Below are 19,037 nucleotides of genomic sequence, written 5' to 3' on the forward strand. Positions count from 1 at the left end.
AGTTTTCTGCCGTGGAAGATACAGAAGAAGCCACTGGCAGACACAGGACTGGAAGGCAGCAATGCGGGGGGACAAACGTGCTCATCAACCTGGGGAAGCCATGGTGGAATCAGACAGCCTCGAGCCTCCAGATTCCAAAAAGGCGGCTCCCCAACACAAAGCATTTGGCTATGGTGGTCCAGCAGTAAACCAAACAAGCACAATGAGGTACACGAGGGGAAGACAATAACCTGCTCGCCATCAACCAATCACTAGGGGTGTCCACTGCCAACTGGTACCTGTAGTCTCCAGTAAGGACCTAATTGCCCGAATTCCCCAGTAAGCTGGGATATAAAACGGGGCAGACAGATCCACGGTGAGTGTTTGGAAAGAGGGTCGCAGCGAGAGGATATATGAAGCCATACGAGTCAATGACGAGGTAGAAGCAGCATGCATCAGTGAGAGAGTGGAGATGGAGCAGAGCATTGCCATGAGAAGGTTGAGAGAGATGAGGGACAACATAAGAGGCAGGAGGTGGTGGAGGAGGAGGAAGTTCATGGAAGGAAACCAACATTGGCCAACGCCTTGAAGGGGTGCTGACAGGAAGACGACAAAAGTAGTGGGGTCTGATCTTGGGGAAGGCCATGGTGTAAGTGCTAGAGAAGGGGAAGGGACATGTTCATCTAGGTCCAGAAATTGGCAATTGGCAGGGACAAATGCCTGAAGACCCTGCTAGAGACCGGGAGAAGAGAGATAGGCTAGCCAGCAGCTATAATCCAGATTCTGCTCCATCAAGCAGAATAAATAAAACTCGTTTGTCAATAAAAGCAACTAGAATGAGGTGAAGAGAAAGATAGGCTAACAAGAAAATAGTCAAGATTCTGGTGGGACAGACAACCCCACTAAGGAAGAGAAGTGAGACTTGCTTGTGGAACATCCAACCCAGGAAGGCTCTCTGAATGCCCAAGTCAGGAGGGCTTACTGAATAGTTTGAGCCTGCAGTGGGCTCTTGATTGACGTGAGTAGGTGACTAGCGCAGAACAGGGCACACCACACTTTGCTGGGGGGGGACAATGACTGCAGCCTGACAATCCACACGGGGTAGATAGGGTATAAATCAAGTGCCATCTGAAAGCCTAGCAACCGCTGCTAGGGAAGTTAATATTTGGAGGCTACCTCTAAGGTAGGGGTCGTGGTCTTGGGGGCCTCACCAGAGATGTAGAAGACTTTCTAAGATTCATTCGGGGCAGTCTAACCATGAACATCAACTATTGTAGACGAGGGCACTTGCAATTTGGACTGCAGTCCTACCATACATTGAGAACATTATTCTTAAATGTTTAGTTCTCCTTAGACCTTGCACTATTATAAGGAGACGCGGCCTGTTCTTGGTCTCACACTTTCTCCCACCCTTTTATTTTGAATTGAATAAACCATTTTCATTGGTATTCAACGAAAATACTGTATTTAAAATCCTGCAAAGTCCCGCATTTTGGGTCTACAAAAATCTCGTATTCTAAAATACCGAATTAGGGTGTCCCCCACTCTCATAACTCCGTATTTTGGTCTGCGGAGGCCACAGGGGTGTCCCCCGCATACACACCATGTGTTGCGGGTGACACAAAAAAATCTCGAATTACAAAATGCAAACCTATAGTGTTCGTGATTTTGTAGTTCGAGATATTGTTTTTTGTTGTATTAAGGTACATCCATTTTTATTCACACTCCAGGTTTAATGTTGTCCCAGTACCCGAAAGTGCACCCCTTAAAGACAAAAATGTATAGTGTTGGGTACTGTAGGGAGGCCGACCAATGACACACGTGATGCAAGATAAACACGGTCTACCAAGTTGTTTGTTTAGTATTGAGTCAGGGAAGGCATATGACCAAGGAATATAGGAACCAAGTAAATCATTACAAATGATGGGGGAAGTTTCTAATAACAGTGCTAGGATTGGGGCAACATAACGTGGGGTGTTTCTGCATGTCCAACACTTTACAGGGCGTACAGCAAAAGCATGAAGTACAAACCTAATCTGGCCCCTCCCAAGGAACCCTAATCTATTCCAATACTTGGCCAACAGAAGGAATCGCCAGACCTTGTCTACAATGTCCAGCCCTATTCTATAACACATCAGAGGAGGCTTCTCCTGGCAAGGCTCTTCCTAGGCAGACCCTGCAGGATATTGCAGCATGAAATATCCTGCGGCATAACAAACTGCACGTTTTGCACCAGGGTTAAAACATTACTGTAATGTTTGAATCCACCTAGGAGTAAATCAGTTCAAGTGCGTTCCATTAACACTTTTTGATGTCAGTCTTACCCATCTTGGCCTTGTATACACACGAGGTGCTGCTCATTGCTGAAGGATGCTGGTGAGCGATGTGGGGGCAGCGCGCGGAGGAAGACATCTGCTAGCGCAAACACAGTGCCTTCAAGGGCAACACGCAGTCCATGCTCCCTGCTAGCCAGAGTCCCCGAAACACCTGAAACATACAACGATAAATAATGAAGTCACAGGAACAGTCACACTGAAGCACATAAATAAACAAGCATTGGCAATGGTAACAGTTTGGGCTTTGTGTAGTCATGGGAAAGGCACTTGCGAGGCACAGCCATTGTGGCATTAACTGCCCATTGATTGTAGCAGGTGGAAAATGGTGGTAGTACCAGGTTATCAAATAGCAGTATCTGGCAAATGCCCAGTACGGATACACAAGCCAACACTCTTGGCTTTGCCAATGCTTGTTTTGAACAGGACTTCAGTGAAGGACAAGCATAGTGCTTAGAGTGGCTGAAGCAATCCTGCTTATGACATTTTTATTATGCCAGTAGCGCTTTTACAGCACTAATTAAGTCATTCACTCTGAGGATTGCTTTGAAAAAACACTGGCAGGCACGTCAAGTGCAATGCTTAAAGCAAGCTCAAACAGTTCCCATGAGGAGGTGTTTTGGGTGGGGACGGGCAGGAAGTGGGTGGAGATGGCCATGGGGATTCGCATGGCCATGGGCAGTCAATGGGTGGCCAAATAACCAAACAACTCCTTTCACCTGTGTGTCCCTCCTCATATGCTATTATCTGTACTCTAATGCAATAGTGTTGGCTTATAGGTGGGCCTGCCCAGGGCCATCTTAAGCACTTTTGGGGCATTGGGCACGGACATCTTTGGGGCCCCTCTCCACCAAATCAAAGGAATGAAGGGATCAAGAATACTGGTTGCTCCCCCCACCCGTCTCGCACACAACCTATAGGTTCATATGCTGTCTTGCAGCATAATAAGCATGCTTACTCCCTTTAAGTCCCCTTGTCCTCTTCATTCTTGCTCTAATCAGAATGATAAACAAGGAGCATTTCAAGACTAACATTAGCAGTCTACAAACGGGTTACTGTTCTAGTACATCCAGGATACTTTTGATCAATAACATCCAGGAGGGTAGATTTAGCATTAATGCAGGACCGTATGTATAAGGCACACGCAACCAATAATAGACAGAACTCGCTGAAGCTGCCTCACAGAATGCAAAAGTGCTCATGCATGGATAGAGGCCACCAATTGGAAGGAAGAACGCTACAAAAACGGATAATGGAGACAGATTAGAAGCTACCAGGAAGGTGTCTTTATCCAGACAGACTGAGATTAGAAGGGGGATACGGTTTTCAAATAGTGTTGCCATTAGATATCAAAGGAACAAATGCCTGTGGTGTGCGATATAAATATGCTCACCATTAACACTGTGAAACCATGAATAAGGCTTTTATGAAGATCATACCATGAGGCGGCAATCACTCAGAAGGGCTGACAATTTTGATAGGTTTAAGGACTGGCAATATTGAGAGGTTTGGCAATACAACATTAAATTAGATGCCCAGGATCACACATTGGTTACGGAGTGAAGGGGTGAAGCTGGGATGTGTGCCGACACTGCAATTTCTGCATTTGAACACGTTCTTTTCCACTTCTTACCATGAACTAAAACAATATGATTTTATTTTAAAAAAAGGACTTGGAAAGTACAAATCACATTACCAACATGACCATTTTTAAACAAAATATTATAGAAGGGTGCTATGCAAAAGGGGAATGATTCTCGCTTCATTCTCTCCATCATCAAGGGAATTATATAAGAACCTGCATACCAATCGATGTGATGGTTTGTCTTTTGTATTTTAAAGCTTTGAATACTTCCAAAACAATGGCTTGTGACATTTTCATTTATAAACTTGAATAAAAACCTTTGACTTTTACCAAAAAGCAAACCGTTTTTTGTGTCAAACAAGCAGACCTTAAAATATGATTGCCTGAGGCCTGCAACATATGGCCCGCTCTCTTCTGTCTACCAACTCTTCAACCAAAATGGCCTACCTATGAATAAAGATCAAGTAACGGGCTAAATGATACCAGCAGCATGCAAGAAGGCATACCTCACAGAAGACAGCACAGTAATGTAAGATATATTAGATGATTAAACCAGGATCACTGTATCATCTGCTGGCAAATCCAGAAAACAAACATGAACGCTGTCGTTCCGTAGTCTTGAATTTGGATACTTATTCACATCTTGGACTAACAGTTTATGCCATCGTTGGAGGCGATTGCCTAGGTTTTACAGCACCCCATCTGAACAAACCAATTTCAAGACCTTCACCATACGGATGATATGTTCATTTTTATAGCAACCCCTTTCTGGTACAGGTACATTGCTGATAATAGCAGATGTTGTTCTGCAAAACCAAGGACATATGCAGGCAGGTTTATAAACTTCAGACATAGGAAAGGCTCAGTCAGCCTTGCTGGAATGGGATATTCTAATTTTGAATAAGAACACATATTTCTGCAAGGGGTGCTTCACACACTGAGCTAATTTCTGAACCATTATGGCACTCAATTGGTCAATATGCAATTCACCATTGCCTGTTGCACATTATCAACATAATTCCCACAGGAAGGAAAGAATGCTACAGAGTTGTGCCATAAGGAACACACAACCACAGGAAGCAATACATGATGAATTGATAAAGGCAGAATGCACTTGCCAAAACAGGAAGGCAATGGGTTTAGAGCCTCAGCAGCACCCCATAAAGTATCCTGACGTGTGCTATTTAAGACTAGTGAACAATGGAATCTTACTTCTTCAGATCAGCTAGCCTTGTGGGGTCCCCTCCAAGGTGGGGGCCCTGGGCACGTGCCCCTTTTGCCCTCCAAAAAAAATGGCTCCGGGCCTGCCACCTAATAGCCCAAACTAAAAAGGAGGTTCAGTGCTCGGTTCATCGTCGAGCAGCAGTATTGCAAAGTACCTCAAGACATCCATGATGTCCTGAGCTAGTTCTGGCTTTTAGAAAACAGCGCATTGCATTATGGTTCTTCTAGTTGTGGGCTCCCGATTTAAAGTACAGGCCTGAGAGTATCAACACGAGAAACTCAGTTGCCTAAAAAAAAGCAGTGCTCAATTTGTGAAGGTGTTTGCTAAGGCTGAGGCCATAGACTACTTTTCTAGCGCCAGCACTTATCTCAGTTATATGGGCATGAACAAAATCTGCCTGGTGCCAATTTCTTGGCAAAATTACTTAATTCTTGTTTGTGTAATTAAAGGAGATCCAGTGCATGGTTCAGCCATGGCCTGCCAACCTCGCGGGCTGAATGACAAGCCACCCCCATGTATTTACTTTGGTTCAACAGCTGGGCATGTCTTGTCCAAGTGTGGCAGGTGTTGCATGGCACTGTACTTGTATATGTGGGAAGAACCAGAGGGCATATGCACTCGCCTGCACGGGGGTATGAACTAAAGATGAATGTTAAATTGACCCTGGCACATGTCTGCAGTGAACACCATACACCCGCTGCCAGTAGCGGACTGGCGTCGACCGGGGGAGCTAAGGGGAGGACGTCAGAACTACAAGGTGGGTAACTGAGTGTGAGGCGAAATGTGGCGGCTAAACTCTAGAAGGAGAATCCAGGGAGCACTCTGGCCTCACTCTTGATCTCCAGTTAAGATTGTGAAAGCATGAGATCTGACATGGCTACATCTCACGAGGGCATTGGAAACATGAGACTTTGCAGCTAAGCAGATTGGAGTAGCTGAGCGGAGAGGGAGATCCTGTAATATTGCTCAGAGCTGCCAGCAGATTGGCTAGCGCTCTATAGCTTGGCTATTCTTAGTTGTATGCCCGATTCACACACTATGGTGACTTGTTGCAAAACGTGGAGAGAACGTCAGATTCTAGATCGTTCCAGAAAAATAGAAAAGCCTCATTTAGAAGCTTAAAAGAAAGCAGAGCAGCAAGGAGAATTGCTCTCTTGCTGAAAAGAGTCAGTTCTTCCCTTTTGTACAGTAAAAGACAAACGTATGACGACAATTGGCACATTAATTTGTCTCTTTTATAACCACTAACAATAGTATTCCCTTATTTCCATTTGATCTGGAAGCGGAAAGGCAGGTAGTGAGCATGGCCTGAAGTGGGCAGGGACAGCAGAAGTGTGCAAAACATATTTGAACTCCAGCACCTTTTTTAATGTGTCTGTTATTAGATAATAAGCACTGCTCGCAAGCTTGGTCCTTCTGAATGCGCCGGACAGAGCCAGCAGATAAAGAGCAAATCTGGGTCTAGTCCTTGTTGGGGGGGGTAGTGTGCCCCTCTCCGGCCCCTGAACCCTTCTCTTAGCGTATGCCTCTAGTAGGCCCAGGCATACTACCCCACCCAATCTTCCCGCAGGTGCAAGGAGAGAGCAGGAGTAGCTCTTCTGAGTGGCACACCTTGATTGGCAGAAGGCGGTCCTCTTTTATACTGTTCCCTCCCCTCCTCTTTTGCTTCCTTGTCCACACAATGTTATCAAGCTTGTGATGTGGTCGTGGACCACCTTAACACTCCTCAAGGGGCTGCTACGCTTCTCTCATACACAAAGAGGCAGAGGTGGGAGGTGGGATTTAACACGTCTTTATTAATCAAACTTCAGAGTGGAACTAACTTGCTTTCCGTTGTTAGCCCCTCCTCTTCCCACTGCCCCGTGTCCCTCCCCAGAAACAAAGTCCCACTTCAGTTCATTTCTTCAATGAGCCGATGAGGCTTTTTCTGAGTTCTTTGGGGTCGCTGGTCTGTCTGCTTGGACTGCCCATGGGGTGGCCAGGATGGCGCCTCGGCGCTGGAGTCTTCTCTGTCCCCTTCATAGGGCGCGTCCCACTCTTGGAGATGGCCTGGCGAGTTGTGGTCGGCGACAGATGCATGTGCCTGAAATGTGAGGAGTTTCTTATTGTGGACCTTTTGCACCCTCAGCAGTGACGAGGGATCCCTTCATTTGAACCACCGTGAAGGGTTCTTCATTGAAGGCAGCCATATTTTTGCTACTTTAGGGTTGTTTCACAATGACCACGTCTCCTGGATCCAGGTCGTTTTCCTTGGCTCGCCTTCTCCCGTCTGCTTCTCTTTTCATGTCCACTTTCCGGCGTTCGTCTTGTTCTCGCATTTCTGGATCACCTCTGTAGCTGTCCTCTTCGGAGAGATGTGTGGGAGTCGGGTTCGTATGTTCCTTCCAAACATCACTTCGGAGGGAGTTTTTCCAGTGGTGCAATGCAGTGCGTTTCTGTAGTCTCGCATTAACTGGCATAGAAGCTGTTCCATGGGCTCTCCAGTGAGGCGAGCAATTTGGGTTGTGCGCTTGATGTTGCCCATGAAGCGTTCTATGGTGCCATTTACCTGGGGCCACAAAGGTGTTATCTTGCGGTAGTGAAACCCCATGTCCTTTGAGAATACCTTAAAGTCCTGTCCCGGTCCTGTCCCGTGAACGGGGGTCCGTTGTCTGTTTTCACTACCTTCGGGATGCCATAGGTGGCAAACATTCGATTCAATGCGGGAATGGCATGGTGTGCCACTGTGGATGGTGCGATTTGGGTGTCTGGGAATCTCGAGTATTCGTCGACCACTACTAGGATGTGTTCACCACTCTCAAGTGGCCCAAAGTAGTCTACTGCAATTTCCTCCCATGCTCCCTCTGGTAGCGTGGTCATGCATAAGGGCTCTGGTCTGGTGTGCGGTTTTATGACCGTGCAGGTGGGGCCATTTTTGAGCAGTTCTTCCACTTGGGTGTCAAGGTGAGGAAATCACAGTTTCTGTCTCAGCATCCTTTTTGTGGACGCTATGCCCCTGTGCCCCTCGTGGGCCAGTTCCATTACCCTCTGTCTTAAACTGCTGGGAATTACTAGTTTTTTGCCCTTTAGCAGTAGGCCTTCGTCAGACTTGGCTAGCTCTTCCTTGACAGCTAGTAGGCACGTGATGTCTTGTTTTGGGTTTTCCCCCACATTTTCTCGAAGTTGCCTCGCTGGTTTCCAGTGACCGGTCTCCAGGCACCTCAGGATGATTTGTAGTCATTGATCTCAGTTGGACTCTCAGGCTATCTGGTCTTTGTTGAGGCCTTGTGGTGTGTTCCCTTGAATCACGTAACAGATGTACTGATCCACTATGGACAGGTTTGCCTCACACTCTTTGTTTGGGTGTCGCGAGAGGAAGTCCGCAGGGTTTTCTTCTTTCCCCAGCCTATGAATTATGTTAAAGTGACAGTCCTGTAACCTCGCCGCCCACCTTGTTATCCTGGGAGGCATTTTTTGCCTGTGGGTTGCCATAGATAAACAATAGCGCCTGGTGGTCTGATGATTGTAAAAGGCTTTCCGTTCAAAATAGATGTAAGTGCTTGCAAGCCCATAATACTGCCAAGCCTACCTTCTCAGCTTGCGAGTACGCTTGTTCAGTGCTTGATAGGCTCCTGCTTGCGTATGATATGATGTGCTTGGATTGTCCGTCTCTCTCGTCCAGTTGGGTCAAGGTGGCTCCGAGGCTGACTGGACTTGCATCCACGATCAGTTCTGTGGGATTCCTGTGGTCGAAGTAAGCCATATTTTTGGCATCAGCTATGTGATCTTTTATGAGTTGGAACGCTTCTTGGCATTTTTCGGACCATCTGAATTCTGTTTTAAGCTTGGTGAAAGCCCTGAGGGGTTCACTTGCCGAAGCAAAATCCTTTATGTATCGTGTGCAGTAACTTACTAGTCCTAGGAAAGACCTGAGGTCGGATGTGGAGCTGGGAGGTTCCGCGTCTGTGAGAGCACCGACCTTCCCGGGGTCCGGTGCCATTCCTCTTTCAGAGAAAATGTGTCTGAAGAATCGAAGTGTCCTTTTTCTGAATTCACACTTGTCTTTATTTAGGGTGAGTTGAACTTCCTCAAGTGCCAGGCACACCCTCATGAGTGTGTTGTCGTGTTGATCTTGTGTCTGACCAAAAACTAAAATGTCATCACTATAGTTCAGACAGTTGGGTACATGTTTGATCACATTGTGGATCTCTGACTGAAACATTTCTGCCGCGGACGAGACTCCAAAACTAAGTCGTTTGTACCTATATAGGCCCAGGTGTGTGGCGAATGTGGTGATGTATCTGGACATTTTGCTGAGCTGCATTTGTTGGTACCCTTTGTTGAGGTACAGCTTCGAGAAGATTGTGGCCCCATTTAGGAGATGCAATGTCGGTGATGCATGGGGCTTGGTGACGTACTCTCACAATGGCTTCGTTTGGCCGTCACATGTCCATGCACATGCGAATGTCGGATGAGTCCTTTTTTGATACAGGCACTATGGGAGACACCCATGGCATGGGACCTTCTGCTGGCTCAATTATGTCAGCCTCTAGCAGTTTGATTAATTTGTTTTCCACCTGCTTCTGTAGGTTGATGGGGATGCCTCTGTAGTGTTGCACCACTGGAGTGATGTTGGTGTCTATGTGCAGTTCGATTTGCCGCCCTTTTAGTTTGCCTAGACCCTTGAACAATGCTGGAAATACCTATTCGATGTGAGCGGTGGGGCCTACGTATTTGTGCACCATGAGTCTATAGAGGACGTGGATGAAGCCCATCTCAAAGGCTGCCTTGTAGTTCAAAATGCATCCGCTGTTGGTGGCAGCTTCCAGGACGTGCATGGGTATGTCTTTGGCTTGTCCTTTGTAGCTGCACAATGCTGTGAGGAAACCGTTGCAGACTAACAGCGTTTTTGAACCATAGGGAAATATGAGTGCTTTTGCAGGCTGTAGGCGGGGGGCATGGGGTATGTTGTTGTATACCTCTTCCCTGATCACGTTTACGGTGGCTCCCATGTCCACCAGAAACTCTGCCACTGTCTTGTTGACTTGGATGACTAGTGTACGGCTATGCTCCTTGGCCGTCGGGTTGCCTAGCGCATACAGGTATCCTTTCTTCCTTGGTTCTTCCTTGGGTTTCTCACTTTTTCTGGTATTGTCCTCCGAGGATGCATCTGAGAGACTTTCTGGCTGTGATTGTTCAACTAGGTATACGATGTACCTTCGGAGTGGTCTCCTGGGTCTGGATGGCGTGCGTTTACGGACCCTCCATTCACTTGAGGTTCTTTCCTTCCTTCTGTCTGGGTGGTCATCTCGGTATTTGCAGTGTCCTACGAGTAGCTTGTAGGGCGGGGAGGACTTTGTCTTTGATCTCTGTCCGAGGTATATTGTCCACTTCTCCCAGCGCCCGTATCTTGCTGCGGAAAATGAGACAGACTGCTTTATAGTGATTTTCTCCCCCACAGGCGGAGCACTGTTGTCCCATTGCAGCGCATGCTCCTTCATGTGGGTATTCGTGACCACACCTGTAGCAGAAAGGGTCCGTATTGCCTTTTGAGGTTCCTTCCAGTCTGTTGAGGTTCTCCTGTTTTCCTGAGTGATTTTGATGTCGTCGAGACCTTCTACTTGGGAGGCTGATGCTGCGTCTGAGCGAGCTAGGCATAAGATTTCCTCTAAGTTTAGTTGTTTCTGCAATAGATGTTTCCTGTAGTCTGCACTCTGGCGCCCCACTATGATTTGTGAGCGAAGTGCTTCTTCACTGGAGTATTTGTTGAAATCACAGTGCTTCATTTTTAGTCTCCGCCTCATTGCAAAAGCATCCATGGTCTCACCCTCGGTCTGTTTGGTGGTGTGAAAGATGTTTCTCTCATAGTCCACATTTGTGTATGGTGTGAAATAGTCCATGAGCGTTGTCTTCAGGTTAAGGTATGTGTCGGTGTCCCCTTCGGGGAGCACGTCAATGATGTCCCTCACGTTTGAGCATATTGCATGGGTTAGTAGACTGTTTCTTTTCATCATCAATTGGGCCAACTGCTTTCAGGCATACCTCAAAGTCTCCCAGCAACCTTCTCCATCGTGGTGCTAGAGTGCTGGTGTCACTGAGATCAAAATTTGTGGGTAGTTGAGTTAATAGGATGTCAGACATTCTTGACGGAAGCATGCCTGCAGGCGTTATTTGTTCAGCCAGCGATTCGTTGTCCGTCATTTTGGTGGTTTGGTGTGTTGACTGTCCTTCCTCTCACTTAGGGTGTACTCATGCGTGTTAAGGAGAGTTAGGGTTCGGCTCCTGGGTGCCCGATGTGGTGAGTGTCAGATATTTCGGTTTTCAAGTGGCGTTCTTGGCACCTGTGTTTTGCTATTCCCTTTTCCCTGCCTGAGTCAGACTGTGTCCCCACTCCTCCCGTGGTTTGGTGTTTCAGAAGGGTGGGTCTGCTTCTGCGCCATGGCTAGTGCTGGGACCGGTGCTCCCTTTATTCCACCTCAGGGTCTGGGCGCATTGTGAGGGGCTCGCCGTGAGGCAGGGGCGGATCTCTGACCTTTTTAATGTTTGTTGCAGAGGGGAGCATTCGCGCTCCCACCCACTGATATTATGCGCTGTTGGCCTGCCCGGGAGTCTTGCTGCAGCGGGGAGCCTTCTCGCTCCCACCCGCTGATGTTGCTGCGTTGCCGTAGGTGGGAGAAAACGATCTCCGACTGTGCGGATGGAACGGGGGGCGCTCGTGCTCCTACACGGTTCTTCCTGGGCTGCTGCCCTGAGCAGGAGGCGAGCTTCCACTACTTGCAGTACCCTTTGCTCTTCTGGCGGGCCCACAGATCGCACCGAGTCGTTGCTTGCTTTTCTTGCAGGCTCCTGCGCCGTGATACGAGCGTGGCCGCCCCAACCTGGATCTTTGCAGAGCGTGTCAGTTCGTGGAACACGCCTCGTCGCCAGTGTGATGTGGTCATGGACCACCTTAACACTCCTCAAGGGCCTGCTATGCTTCGTTCATACACAAAGAGGCAGAGGCAGGAGGTGGGGTTCAACACGTATTTATTAATCAAACTTCAGACTGGAACTAACTTCCTTTCCGTTGCTAGCCCCTCCTCTTCCCACTGCCCCGTGTCCCTCCTCACGTGACATGAGTCGAATGACGACACCACAAAGCTCTTCACTTTTTCTTCCATGGGTTGTTGTCAATTATGTATGCAAAACCATCCTTGTGGCTCCCCGGCCCTTCCCTTTTTACTGTGTTCCTGGTCCCCAAGTCCTAAAGCAATAACGTCCCCGCTCCCCTTCTCCAGCTGCCATTTTGTTGCCATACTTCCAGGTTGACTCTAGGGTTTGGGCGATGGAATTCTTTTTTTCCCTGACCCGGTTGCCCGTTGCTACTGGCCCAATTTCACTGACTGCACCACACGTGACCTGTGTCCAATTGGAAATGATGACGTAATAAATATGTACAGTTTGTTTCATGAGATACTGACTGAAGTGTAAACATGCACAGGAGCAAATATTTACGTCCGCTAAAAGTTCAAACAAAACAGGCAGGGTCACCTGAAAACTAAGCGGCAGGATACAACAAGTATGTATTTTGGTAAAGTGCCGTGTGAAGTCAAAGCATGCATGGTGAAGCAAACTAACAAGAGGCGCAAGGCATGGAATCTCGAATTCAGTACATCTTCTGGCGATCTTTAAACACTTCTCACATTTTATTTGTGTCAACGCTCTTCATTTCCTAAAACAGAAATAGGCAGGGAGACGGCGTGATTCCTGGCCCTCTGATGGAGAGCAGTAATACAGTTGGTTTGTTTCATTGCAATGGTTTACATTCTGACAGGATGCCTGCCTCCAAATCATACATTCCTTCGCAACACTGAACACAGCTCGAGCGAACACTTTGACAGATAGCCCTTCAAGTAACAAGCAATAACTGGCCATATTTTAGGCATCACAGACTGTGCCTTGTAAAAGGTAAGAAGATGCATTGGGCTGATAAAATGCAGAAAAGATTGGTGTACAAATGCTTCTGTATGTGGGCTAAGTAATCAAGGTGGGTGGTCATAACGAGTCACAAAAAGAATATTTGGGGACAGGTTGATGGAGTGTCTGGCACTGACTAAGAATTGTAAGCGGCTAATTGTCTTTTAAAAGACGTAAGGCCTACGTCAATCAAAGACTGGCCAAATCCATTTTAAAAGGCGAGTCGAAAATATTGAAATCAATTAACAATAAAAAATTACTAAAATAAAAGTGCAATGTTTAAATTTAGAAACTAAATCAAATCCAAATAGATCAATGTCGGTTCCAAATTTTCAGTTCTTTTCAAGTAAATCCATGTTCATCAAGTAGTAATTAATTTTATGAAATTATTCTAGAACAAGGCTTCAACATAATTTGTTGCAAAAACAATCAATGCATACTCTTCATTACATTTTCCCTCCCGAGTAGCACAAATACACTAATCTTACTCTAAATGTCTGAAACTGATGATATGCTCCAAAACATGGCTGATAGTGGCATCTACTGGCCAACAGCAGTATTAGCACTCATCTTTGCATTACATTTATAGCACAGGGAAAGCAGGTTGCGCAGCCTGTGCTTGAGGGTACTTTTTTTACTTCGTCACTGCTGATCCCTGGCAAGCCTCGGCTTGCTTACAGCTGCGTGTTAAAACCTTTTTGATTCTTGTGTTGAGCTACAGGTGACAGAAAAAATCTGGGTGCATCATGGATTTTGGGTGGTTTCGAGACAAACGTGGCAGGAAATATTAAGCTCCTTCTCCTGCCAAGATTATGTTGTGGCACACAGGTGCCGAAACATGCGGTCTGCACCAATCTTCTGGACGCTTAGTTTGCCTTGATTTTAATGGATGAAATAAAAATAAGTTTAAGGCAAGAAATCCCTTTCTACTGGACCATGCATGAGACAAACTTTAAATGCTGCTGAAAAGCTTGCTTTAAGGTTTACAGGCGGATTGTCTGATGTGCATACTGCAGACGTAGAACAAGGGACAGGAAGACTTCTGAATGGCAAATGTTAAATTTCACTTTTTTTGTTGGGTGCATATTACATAGGTTACGGGTAGTTCACAAAACAAACTTATGGCTTTGTAGAGAGGCAGATGTACACGTCCCACCCCTCACCTCTGTCATACCGGAAGAACAGCAAGAGAGCACTGTGCATGACACCTTGTATCATCCCAATACCATATTGAAGGTATAAGAGATGCTTTGCACTTAAAAAACCGTATCAAATAAGCCCTCGAATTGATGCGGTGGACATGAGCTTGCAGAAACCACTGGATATAGAAGAACTATAAGTAAAATCGGACTGAAGAGAAGCGACGTCACAAAGAGAGACGATACATATACGTACTGAATCTGATGTATGGATGATCAAAGAATGGAGATGTAACTGAAGCAACAAAGTAAACATATATGCGAACATGAAGAAAACCATGTATACTAAGAAGATAAGTGAACAAGAGATGTAATTGATGTATATACGTAGAAATGCAAGGTAGAAAAGACAACGGAGAAGCTTGCTAAAGTAGAAAATATAATGCAAGTAAAGCAGCCATGTTGAGAAAATGGACGTCGGCATTGTATAATAGTAAGCAAGAAGCCTCGAGGAGAAAGACCAAGCTGCAGAGCGGACAGGCGCTGGAATACAGCTTTGTGCGAGAACGAAGAGTATTTGATTGGCTCAGGATCAAGGATGCCACAGCAAGAGGCAATTGCAAGGAAAGAAAGGAGTTAAAGAGGATAAGCCATGTACACAAGACATATTTCTCTCAGATTAAGTAAAGGAGTGCATAATTATGAGTGCCAAGTATTTAACTGTTTAAGATGCAGAAAGCATATGCAGGACGGAACAACCAAGTCTCCAGAGGCCAAGAGGTGAAACAGCAACCAATATAATTTAATCAAATAGCATTAAATAGAAGGATCAAATGGTCAAAATCATGGTCTCCTCACACGTGGTGTAAGAACAGAAAAAACAAGGCCTATTAATAAAGCTCAAGATGAAGATAGCAATGCAGCTTCACTCCCTTCAAAGTTCTGAGGAAGAGAACAGCCTGAAAGGTCCATTACAAGCCTTGGCTTAGTGCCTAACTGATGAGAGATAAGGCAGTTGTCTGACGTTGTTCCCCTGGACCCGGTTTTCATTGATTATGTGCTGCTAACAAGCTGAATGTCCAAGGTTGGAAGAGAGTGCCAACCAATCATGAGGGTTTACGTAATGGTGCACCATACATTGTTGCAGAAGCCTATCTGCTGCTATTGCATTAGTATCTGTATTAGACATACTTAGAGGTTGTTCAAGGCGTGCCTCCCAGATAAGGGGCAGCCAACGATGATACAAACACTTATACGAGCTATAGGTATATGTTCCCCTAACCAATCCCTCCACCTAATAGGTTTTACTGTTTGCCACGTAGGAGGACATCATAGCTGACGTAGATCAAGGTATAAAGCCTTTTATGTAATGGAAATGCAATGAGTGTGTGAGCTACAATTTGTTTGTTCGCCAGGTTTCCCTACTTTATTGAACTGATAATAAAGTAGTATTTTGCCATATTCTTTGAGTCGGTCTTGTTATATGGGCCTGAGATAATTTATTTGGTAATCCCATTAGGCACTTGGAATGCTCCAGGTGCTTCTACACAGCTTTTATACAGCTCTTGGGCTTGTGGCTTTGTTAAATGCACTCCTTTAGTTCCATGTGCCCCTCCCCTCCTCTCCTCTTATGCCGCCTTGTCCACACAATGGTGTCAAGCTCTTCACTCTTTCTTCCCATATGGTTGTCAATTCAGTATGCAAAAGTCATTCTTGTATTGCAGTGACTCTCCCTCCCTTACCCTGTTTACTGTGTTGCTATACTGTGAATCCTAACACTATTGTTAAGCAGTGCCCAAATCCACATGTAGCAAGAATTTGGATGCCGCAGCGGCCAAACCCACACGCAGCGATCCCATCCCGATGGGTTTACCGGGCCCCCTGGCGCATGTCGATATCCAGGGGGCACCATGCTAACTTGTTTTGGAGATGACGGCCACAAGCTGTCATTTCCTTGGGTGACGGTGGCACAGAGCGGTACCAGATAGTAGGGTGCTATAATTTAGCCCGCGTGGTTGCGCTCCTGCCTCAGTCTTGAAATACGATAAAGCCTCAAGTACGACACGGCTGGAGGCTGCCATCGTCCTCTGCCGGGGGACTTAGATACATTTTTTCCCCTCATTTTCTCCCCCCACACCCTCCCAAGCCCACTTACCTTCTTATCTTTATTTTTTCGGGAGCAGAGGCTCTGGGAACAGAAGTGTTCCCAGCGCGTCCGCTCCCGATGGCCGCCATGGAAAGGGAAAATGGACTGTTTTTCTTTCCCAGGCGGCCATTTTCTGTCTTTTTTTTTCCTGTTCTGAAACGCTGCAGTGTTTCGGGACAGAAGAAAATGCTTTTAGTACCCCCGTCTTGCGGGTCGGGGTACTAATAGCAATAGGCCCCTTGCGGCAGGAGCATTACCGAGTCAGGTAATGCCCCCACCGCTCTGGACATATTGCTTAAGTAGGAGTGAATTGATTCAACCTGGGGACCGAATTTTGATGCCCACAGACTTAGTCCTTATTCCCCTTCCTGATACTAACATCAGATTAGCCTATAGGTCAGTACTGGCTTGGCAAAATGGCTTAGACGTGTTGGCAAGTGTCATTGATCCTGATTATAGAGGAGATATAAAAGTGATGATACAAAATAATGGAAAAAACCTAGCAAATCAAAACATGGAGAGAATAGCCTAAGGGATGTTGGAGAAGGCTTTATTTCCTAAAGGCCAAGAAATCAAGGGCTGTAATGAGACTAGGAGAGAAACTAAAGGTTTGGGGGAAGCAGACATGGAGCCTCCCCCTGAACCAACAATAAAACCCATTCCTATAAAAGAAGAGGTTATTCCTGATCCAGGTTTTTCCCAAAGAAATGATCGCTTGCTGGCAAAACCTTTACTGCCGGTAGGGAAGGGAAAAGAGTACCATTTTTATTTTTAAGTCTGGGTTGTTGTATAAAGGAGATGTTGGACCCTACAGCATTCCCACATCACAAATAGTGGTACCTAAAAGTCAATTGTTTTAGAAATAACTCATTCTCATCTGACAGGTGGGCATCTAGGAACAGCTATAACCCAAGCCCAAATTGTGAACCGATTTTATTGGCCAGGAATATATGCTGATATAAAGAATTTCCTCAGCACTTGTGCATTTTGTCAGAGAACGAGTACCCAGGTGCCTCCTCAGCTCCCTTACCACCCTTAACCGATATAGATTGACCTTTTTTCATGCATAGGTATAGATATAGCTTGTTGGGACCTGCTCTTTATTGCAGTGTCCACCACTATATCTATTGCCCTTGCGGCGGGCTGTGGCCAGTCAGTCTGCACGCACTCAGTTCTGAGTGGGTCCTCAGACAGCATTTTCCTCTGGGAACTTCTTTATGGCACATATACATTGGTTCATAGCAGTGGACCGTTGACCCCCCCAATTGCACTGATCTTTGTGATGAAGCAGTGAGCGGATTTGTCCCAGTTATAGTGCTAGTGAAATTACTGAATGTAGATGTGTTTCACACTGGCTCAATGTCAGGATTTACAACACTGGAAGTACCTTCAGGAAGGCACTAAAACAGCACAATGTCGGTGACCGCACCTGCATCGTTAATTGTAGCAGCGACACAATGTCCTAATCTGGTATGAATGATCCCCGATTGAATGGCATTTGCACGGGTGTTAGAAGGGATGCACGTGGTCATGCAAACTCTACCACCAGTATGCTCTTGCGTGAAGATGATCAGTGCTCTGGCCCTAGACCCAGCAATTCGTGCCTGCCATAAATGTAGCTGCAAGCACAACCATGTGACAATGCTGCTATGCTAGCACATGTCATTTGGTGATAGGTCACGATACATGATGTGATATAATTAATTGTGTCCGTCCTTCTGCAACTCTTCTTCTACACCTCGGGCTTGCACCAGAGCATCCAAAATTTATAAAAGCGCTAACTACTTCTCTGTTCCTCATATTTTATGGCTTTAACCCTTTCCCTCTTCCTTTCTTGCTCTTTTCCTACATAGGGCCCAGAAAAAGCAACCAGAAAGTGGCCTTTAGCGATGTACTAAGACCCTAAATAAAACAAGGTCATCGGTCAAGTTATGCCATGTAATGCGGTTTCATGATTTATTTACTTATTGAAAAATGGCATGTCTTTTTGTGCCATGACATTCTCTGTAAGCTACACGTTCGATATTCCAAGCGATCTGCCAGTGTGACCTTCCCAGCAAGCTGCTAGTAGGCTTGATTTTCTCATCAAGCTCCCACATTGACATTCCCTGTACACTCATGTGTGTGTACTCCTAGTAAGCTTGACATTTGCTACATGCTGCCAATTTGACACTGCAAGGACATTCTAACGTATCCAGTCTACCATATGAAGTAAACTCAGCATTCCCAGTAACCTCATCTTTTGAAATTCCTAATAAGGCCTGAGTTTGCAAATTCTAGAATCCTTCACTAAAAATCGCAATCCAGCTTCAAATATCGCAGAGAAGAAACTGCATTGAGAAACCATGATTGGTTGGGCAGCCCCATAGAACATAATGCAAAGCAATGCGACGAGGTTTAGTCTTCCCAAACAAGCAGGAAGAAAGGAGTACCTGTGGTCTCATACAGTGACAGCAGCTTTGTCACTGATGCCTACAAATAAAACAAAATGTACTTGGCTAGTTAGAAATGGCATTGCTAATAGCAAGGAGAGCAAGAAGTTCATAACAAAATGGGAAGCAATTTTGAACAAATGCTCACTTGACCTTATTCTTTTGACAATCCAAGAATTGTAAAAAATCTCAACACTCAATGCTGAAATAACTGAAATAGAGAAAAGAACTTGTGGAAACTTTGGGGAATGAAGATTATGAAA

At 45.9% G+C, this 19,037-nt stretch overlaps 1 protein-coding gene across 13 annotated transcripts in view; it reads right to left on the bottom strand.

Moving 5' to 3' along the window:
- PAG1 (phosphoprotein membrane anchor with glycosphingolipid microdomains 1) overlaps nucleotides 1-19,037 on the bottom strand; it is an 846,294-nt gene that overhangs the window by 300,310 nt on the left and 526,947 nt on the right. For all 13 annotated transcript variants that reach the window (XM_069621261.1, XM_069621265.1, XM_069621260.1 and 10 more), the window contains one exon: nucleotides 2,304-2,466. The gene's annotated coding sequence lies outside the window, so the exon portion shown is untranslated. The remainder of the gene's footprint in view (nucleotides 1-2,303; nucleotides 2,467-19,037) is intronic.

Source organism: Ambystoma mexicanum, chromosome 5q (assembly GCF_040938575.1).
Source record: "Ambystoma mexicanum isolate Mex_15411 chromosome 5q, UKY_AmexF1_1, whole genome shotgun sequence".
Lineage (NCBI taxonomy): Eukaryota > Metazoa > Chordata > Amphibia > Caudata > Ambystomatidae > Ambystoma > Ambystoma mexicanum.